Source organism: Conger conger, chromosome 2 (assembly GCF_963514075.1).
Source record: "Conger conger chromosome 2, fConCon1.1, whole genome shotgun sequence".
Classification (NCBI taxonomy): Eukaryota; Metazoa; Chordata; class Actinopteri; order Anguilliformes; family Congridae; genus Conger; species Conger conger.
This window is the reverse complement of record NC_083761.1, coordinates 27838753-27847794: the sequence shown is the minus strand read 5'-3', so window position 1 is coordinate 27847794 and position 9042 is coordinate 27838753.

The following is a 9042-nucleotide window of genomic DNA, read 5'->3' as shown; positions in this document are numbered from 1 at the left end:
AATATGGTGGTGGTAGTGTGATGGTCTGGGGCTGTTTTGCTGCTTCAGGACCTGGAAGACTTGCTGTGATAAATGGAACCATGAATTCTGCTGTCTACCAAAAAATCCTGAAGGAGAATGTCCGGCCATCTGTTCGTGACCTCAAGCTGAAACGAACTTGGGTTCTGCAGCAGGACAATGATCCAAAACACACCAGCAAGTCCACCTCTGAATGGCTGAAGAAAAACAAAATGAAGACTTTGGAGTGGCCTAGTCAAAGTCCTGACCTGAATCCTATTGAGATGCTGTGGCATGACCTTAAAAAGGCGGTTCATGCTCGAAAACCCTCCAATGTGGCTGAATTACAACAATTCTGCAAAGATGAGTGGGCCAAAATTCCTCCACAGCGCTGTAAGAGATTCATTGCAAGTTATCGCAAACGCTTGATTGCAGTTGTTGCTAAGGGTGGCCCAACCAGTTATTAGGTTTAGGGGGCAATCACTTTTTCACACAGGGCCATGTAGGTTTGGATTTTTTTTCTCCCTTAATAATAAAAACCTTCATTTAAAAACTGCATTTTGTGTTTACTTGTGTTGTCTTTGACAAATATTTAAATTTGTTTGATCTGAAACATTTAAGTGTGACAAACATGCAAAAAATAAGAAATCAGGAAGGGGGCAAACACTTTTTCACACCACTGTACCTCTGCTAGATCACATGTGGAAATGGAATTCATTGATTTGTTAAGATGTGATTTTGATTTGTTTTTAAATCCACTATAATGAAGACATTTATCTTGGTAAATTAAATAAAACAAAGTTTCCATGCAGTAGATTATCCATATTATTTTGAACTGATTGTGTGGTGTCCTCTGTTCCATAATGAATGTACAAATATTTAAACTGACTGATGTAATGTCTGTTTTACATCTTCTGCACAAATTATACAAACCTTTATTTGACTAGAAAGTCACACTGAGATTAAAACCTCTTTTTTAATGTGGACAAGGGCTTCATGCTGTAGCCATAATAACAATTTGCCACTTTCATTTTCTTCAGAATACAAGGTTGCCTTAAGACCACAATAGTACAATTGAAACCTGCTGCAGCTTACATATAGCAACTTCATATATGCTCTTGCAAATTCAGATTCATTTATCATGCTGATCTGATGGTTGTGGCACCCCCTTGAGGTTTTTATTGCTAACTAATATTTGTAAAACAGGTCATATTTGCTGTTGTAATAGGTTTTCTAAAATGCTAATATACCATACACATAAAGTCTTTCTAGCAATAACACACATATGCAGCACACAATATGAACATTATTAAAAAAGAATGCAAAATAAATAAATAAAAGATATATTTGATATATTTAGCTTTCATTATCCAGCAAATGGCCTTGTACCAAGTTATCTCATCTGTTTGGTTTTTCATGATGTTGTTCAAAACTGCCTTCTCTATGGAAAAACTGTTATTCATTGAGGTCCATACAATTGTGATCAACCCTCCACTGAAGTGTATGTGACAAGAATGGCAAAACCACTTGTTTTGGAGTTTGGCAAACTTTTGCTTTGTTCGGATTTTGCATCATCACTTGGACTGAACATTGTTGTTGATTAATGCTTTATCAAGGGTATTCAACAGTTCACAGCATTTCAGAATCTATATAATCTGCTCCAAAGTGGAAAAAGCTCTTAAATAAATGTGATATTTAATGTGAATTTAATGTGAAATTTAAAATCAGATTGTCACAGAAAATGAGAAGATTTCCATTTGTTTAAATACAAATTCCCTTTTGTAGGGTAATTTTGAATTCAGGTGTACTTTGAAAGATACAAAACTACTGTTTCTTTGTGACACCAAATTAATTATTTTATCCAAGGCAACTTACAAAAGGTGCATTTAACTTGGCTAAAAAAAACTACTACTGGTCCTGGTTTCCCTAAAATAAAGTGTTAGAGTAAAGTCACAATGAAATCAAAATGTGTGCCACAAGATCATATATGTATAGTATAAATACTATATACAGAATCTGAATCAGAATCACTTTATTCGCCATGTAGTTTTTATGGACAAGGAATTTGCTGTGATTTGTGGGTGCATGCAGACAACATAAAGAATAATACCAAAAATAGAAACATAGATATAAAATAAGGTGGAATGCAATGTAGAATATAAATTAAAAATAGAAATAAAAATGTACAATACAACATGATGCTGAAGCAGGGTATGTGAAGTATTATTAAAGTGCAAAATATAAAATATAAAGTCTATGGGGGCAGGCTAAGAGTCTGTGACAATGGGGGGTTCCGGGCCTAGTTGACATTAATCACAGGGAGATGTAACGTGTCTGTAACGGTTGTAACGGTTCTGTGACAGTGGGGGGTCCCCTGGGCCTTGTTGATGAGGACCATACAGGACCATACTGTGGCAGATAGTATTCATCCAATTGACTGTTTCTCATTTTGCTATGATGCAAAGTCAAAATACATAATAAGTAACTCAATAATTAATTTCAACAGGAACTGTCTTCAGAAATTGTATTCATAATACAACCTGAAAATGTCTGATGGGCAAAAAAAATGGGCACTATATGAAATGAGAATATTGAGAGCCAATACTTTTGAAGCATTTGTTGTAGAGACCTGAAACAATGCTGCCAGAGCTGTCTCCTTTTGACTAACAAAATCAAGTAAAAATCTAAAAGATGCGAGCCACCAAATTTTCCACCATTTAAAGGTCCTCTTCTCATGCACTGTAAGTCCAACTAAATATTTGGTATGTACTGTTCGCTGACAAGTTTGAAAAGGCAAAGGTCCTACATTATATCAACAGCTGTCCTACATGCAAATTAATCAGTAGACCTACCATAAATTACAGTCAGTCATTGGTCACAAGGGCACAACATTATGAACAAGATAAAACAACAATTGTGTCAATGCCTGAAAAAATAAAGCTGTTGAGGAAAGGAAATTAAAATTCAGCTTTTACACACAATTTTTGATCGGATTATTGAAAAACAAGGTTTAAGAATCTTAGTTGATACTGACAAGATCCATGGCACAGATCAAAAGCTTCTACATAAAATAAATTTACTCAACATTGTGTACCTGGTCTTGTAATTGAGTCATATAATAATAATCTTAATCATTTAACCATGGATCCGTAAATTCCAAAATGCATTTTGAATACATTAAATACACAGGATAAAGAAACTGTACTCCATCTAGTGGCCTGGAACAGGTAATTCCATGTGACATGAAGAACTTCAGAAATTAATTTACGTGAACATGGTGAATTCATTATTACCAAATAATGAATTACAGAATGAATGAATTAGGTTAATTACATTACAAAGAATGAAGAGTCACAATTTCATACCTCCTGCCCCAGATAGAGAAATTACATTCTATACTGTCCAAAAGGGTGGTATCAGGTTTAAGGGACTTGCAGGTGTATTTTAACCCATTATTTGGTTTCCTCCTAATTATCAGGATGAAGTTGGTCCATATTGGATGTTTGGAGCTACTATATATTTCCTGAATATTATCCTATGGAATGAAAGTGTTCAATTTGCTTCCCATTAATTACTTAGCCTAAGTTTCTGAAAAAACGTTTTGACACAAAATAATATTTAAATGGATGACTTTTGTACTATGAAATGAGATCCTGTCCATGAATATCACAAACAGGACCGGTGACAAGGGGCAACCTTGGCGGAGTCCAACACCCACTGGAAACGTGTTTGACTTTGTGCCGAGGATGCGGACACAGCTCTCACTTTGGTTATACAGGGACCAGATGGCTCGTAACAACGGTCCGGTACCCCATACTCCTGCAGTACCCCCCACAGGGTTCTCCGGGAGACACGGTCAAAAGCCTTCTCCAAGTCCACAAAGCACATGCGGACTGGATGGGCAACCCCGCCAAGGTAAAGGCCACGACCAGAACGGAAGCCACATCGTTCCTCCTGAATCCGAGGTTCGACCGTCGGTCAGAGCCTCCTTTCCAGCACCCTAGAGTAAGCTATTTGCTGAGATTAAAAGCAATTCTGTTTAAACTATTTTAACTATTAATTTTTTCCTCAATTTTTAGGTGAGCAAACATTTACATTTACATTTTTACATTTACATTTTTGTCATTTGTCATTAATCCAAAGCGACTTCAAGTGCATAGGTTCTACCATAAGTCAAAGCATCACATCCAGAACTAGGAAAAAACACATGGAATGCTGTTGTAAACATAGTCATCATCATAAGTGCAAAAAAATTTTTTTTTTTGGGGGGGGGTTAGACAAGGATCGGGATATCAGAAAGGAGGGGCGGGGGAGATCAGGAGGGAGGACTAAGGTAGAGTTTGAAAAGGTGGGTTTTGAGTCTGCTTCGAAATAGGGTGAGGGATTCTGCTGTTCTGACAGTGGTAGGCAAGTCATTCCACAACTGAGGAACCAGAATGGAAAACAGGCGTGAACGTGCAGCTCGACAGCCAGGTGCACGCAGAGAGGGAACCATAAGGCGACCAGAGCTGGCAGACCGGAGTGGTCTAGCTGGGGAGTTCAGGGAGTGATCAAGGATTGTATGTAAGGTGGGCCAGTCCCCTTAGCAGCCTGAAATGCCAACACTAGGGCCTTGAAACGGATGCGTGCGGCAATAGGAAGCCAGTGGAGGCCAATGAGAAGCGGGGTGACATGAGCCGACCTGGGCTGACTGGTGATCAGGCGGGCTGCAGCATTCTGGACCAGCTGGAGGGGCTTGATGGCACACGCTGGGAGACCGGCTAGGAGGGAGTTGCAGTAATCCAGGCGGGAAATGACGAGCGCCTGGACTAGGAGCTGGGTGGCTTTCTCCGTCAGGAGATGACGGATACGGCATATATTATACAGAAAGAACCTGCAGGTTCTGGCAGTGGAGGATACTTGTGGAGCCAGGGTGAGGCAGTTATCAAGAGTCACCCCAAGATTCTTTGCCGTACAGGAGGAGGAAACTACAAAGTCCTCAACAGTCAGTGAGAGGTCGATTGATGGAGAGGACTTAGCAGGGATGTAGAGAAGCTCAGTTCTGGCAAGGTTGAGCTTCAGGTGACGGGAAGTCATCCACGCAGAGATATCAGCCAAGCAGGCAGAGATCTGTGTGGTGACTTGGGTGTCGGGGGGGAAGGAAATAAAGAGTTGGGTGTCATCAGCGTAAGAATGATAAGAAAAGCCATGGGAAGCGATAACAGAACCAAGAGACATGGGGTCTAATTCATGAAACGTTAGTAAATCTATGTGCAGATTTGCACATAAACGTCCACGCTACTAAAAACCTACTCCGGATTCATGAACGCCGCAGGAAACTCAGATCTGATCCTAAACATGTGTGTATGATCATGAATGCCAATGCATCGTAAAGTGAAAGCGCGCTTTCTTCTATCAGTAGTGGTGTTGTGACAGGGACAGGCAAAGCAAAGGCCTGGAAGGAGGTGACAGATGCTGTTAATGTTGCCTCTGTAGACAATAGAACCATATCCGAGGTTAAACGTAAATGGTTTGACATGAAAAACTGGAGGCAAAAGAAACGCATAAGCGCACAAAAAAACATGCATCAGCCACAGGAGGAGGAGGCTCACAGGCACAAATATCACCTGCTGACGAGCGCATCGCTGGCATTATTGGGGAGACCTCTCTGTCAGGAATTATACCTGATGGAGACACCGACATGCCTCCACTGGAGACAACATCAAACCCAGATGGTAAGGTGATAATTGTTGTATCATAATACATTCTGAAAACCATCACTGATAGCTTAGTGGTTAGTATAGTTTAACCTAGGTCGTACAGTCCCACCAAACAAACAGAACATTTGTGGGGGTTTCTCTTCGGATTGAATGAAGTGGAAACGGGAAACCAGTAATGTTATATTGTGCGTAATGGTGCGTAATGGATATCAGTGTCGGAATGTAGAGCTATTTAATATTCATTTCAAGAAAGGATACATTTTTCAAATAATCCATCCATCCATCCATTATCTGAACCAGCTTATCCTGAACAGGGTCGCAGGGGGGCTGGAACCTATCCCAGCATACATTGGGCGAAAGGCAGGAATACACCCTGGACAGGTCGCCAGTCCATCGCAGGGCACACACACCATTCACTCACACACTCATACCTACGGGCAATTTAGACTCTCCAATCAGCCTAACCTGCATGTCTTTGAGACTGTGGGAGGAAACCGGAGTACCCGGAGGAAACCCACGCAAACACGGGGAGAACATGCAAACTCCGCACAGAGAGGCCCCGGCCGACGGGGATTCGAACCCAGGACCTCCTTGCTGTGAGGCGGCAGTGCTACCCACTGCACCATCCGTGCCGCCATTTTTCAAATAAGACTTATTTAATGTTTCTTTCAAATGAAAAAAGAGCCACATATAAAATGAAAAAAAACAAACGTTGTCTCATATTTCTAGCTGGCGAGTGCTCCTCCCATGATGTGGCTCCACCACCTGCTGCTGCTGCTCCTGCTGCACCCAGGTACCGAGGCCGAAGAGGTGATCCGGCTGTCCTTATGGATGAGGCTGTCCTTAAGGATGAGCTCCTGAGGAATCAAGAAAGTCTACTTACAGCAGTCAACCAAATCAACACGTCCCTCCAAGAAATTAACACCAGCTTGAAGGAAATCTGCAAGGCACTTTTGCGTCCTCAACAATAAAGTGTTATGTTGTCAGTATTGTGTGATGTCTGTGTTTATCCTGGGAAAACACTTATTTACTACAAGATAATCAAGCTACTCTCTTTTACTCTGATAATTAAATATAGCCTATTTGTATACATTTTAAAGAGCATGACATGAAAATGAACTGAGGTAGCCTACTGAAACAGGATGTTGTATATAAATATAAAACAAAATACAAATGAAACTAACTTTTTGCAAAGCTTGTCGGCCTAAAATGTGCACAGTTTATTCAGTCTTAGCAACACTTACCTTAAAATTGCTCTACAAGTCGCTGGCATGTCTGTATAGCAGCTGCATTTCGAGGCCCAAGAGCTGGTTCCGGAGGCAGTCGTTCCTCTGCATTGGGGACTTCAGGCAAGGGAAGGCCCTGTTTAATGGCCACATTGTGCAGGACACAGCAGGCTAATATTATTTTGCACACCTTCCCGGGTGCATAAAGAAGAGTACTACCTTTATTGTCCAGGCAGATCCATCTTGCCTTCAAGACCCCGTTTGTGCGCTCCACAACGGCCTGAGTAGCAGCATGTGCCTCATTCTATGCCAGCTCCTGTGGTGTCTGCGGGTTGGTCAGTGGGGTCATAAGCCACGGCGTCAGTGGGTAACCCCTATCCCCTATTGATATAGAAGGGCAAGTCCATATATAAAACACACATGCAACTGTATAGGCAGGCTATATTCTTACCAATGAGCCAGCCGTTCCTCACAGCTCCATCCTCCAAACGCGTGCCAACTGCGCTATTATGCAGGATAAATGCATCATGTGTCCCACCAGGCCACCGTGCCACAACGTTTAACAACATACACTTTGCATCACAGATCAGTTGCACATTAACGGAATGAAAGTTTTTCCGGTTTATGTAAGCAAATGCATCACAAAGAATGTGTAATCTATTCTGAGAGTTGATTTACATAGATAATTCACAATCATGAACCTAATCTGGATCTTAAACCTGCTAATTGCCAACTAATTTAACTAAATGTGTTATATTTTTAATTGTTTGTCATGTTCATATCACGTATTTCAAAGGCATCTGCGTATTGTTTACATAACAGAGCGCAATATGAATTTAAATGTAAATTTCCTTTGATCTCCTCTTCTGGAGGTGAAATGCATGCTCAATTGGGTTAAAGCTTTTTTTTGTGTTGGCATTGTCTGAGCCATTGTATTGCTGCATAATGAAGTTCCTCCCTACTAGTTTGGGCACATTTTGCTGTAAGTTGACCTTTATTTTTTGTAGACTTCTGAATTCATCCTGCTGCTACCATCATGAGTTACATCATCAATAAAGATTAGTGAGCCCACTCCAGAGGCAAGATGCAAACCCAAGCCATGGCAACAACTGCTGTTGTTTTCCTTGGTCGACCTGTTCGATGCTCTGTACACCAGCGGTTTCTTTCTTCCCCTCTTTTCTAAGCTTCAAAATAGTTTGTTTTTCTCCCAAAGACAGCTCTCTGGTCTTCATGTTGATTTATTTTTCCTAACACAAATGCAGTCTTCACAGGCAAAACCCAAGATGTTTCACCAAACAATTTAACAGGATACATCCTAACAATAAAAAACACCTGTCAGTCACATAACAGTTTTTTTGAACCATTATTTGCAAACTCTATAGTAGTTTCCAGGAGATCAGCAGTTTCTGAGATACTCAAACCACTCTGTCTGCCCCCAACAATCATTCCATGGTTAGTCACTTAGATCACATTTTTTCCCCATTCTGATGGTTGATGTGAACATTAACTGAAGCTCCCAACCCGTATCTACATGATTTTATGCATTGCACTGCTCCCACACAATTGGCTGATTAGATAATCGCATGAATAAGTAGGTGTAATAAAGTAAATATGTTCCTAATAAAGTGCTCGCTGAGTGCATAAAGACAAAAAAGGCTAAATGGATTTGAAATAAAAAAATGGAGGTGAATTGCCAGGGTTGAGGATACACGAGGAGACTTCTTTGATTGTAAATACAGGGCCACATAAAGACATAATTCTGCATACAGTAGCTAGTATGCCTTTAATTTTCTTTGATTAACAAGCCTGCCAACAATCTGATTAATGAACTAGCAAATACCACACAACTTTTTCCACATCATGTTATGGAGAAAATCTGTTTTAATCACTAAATACAAAAAAAACATACATGTTTTTGAAAAAACATACACCACTCTGTTAACACTAAAAATGCCACAGCGATCAATTTGTCCGTTGTCACTAGAACATTTATTACTCTGCTGTTGTGAAATTTATAAGGCTCCCCCTTCCTATTGTATTGTATGTATTGAACTTTCTGATATAATTTGAATATCAATATTTCATAAGGAAATAAAGATATAAACACTTACTTCTGGCCA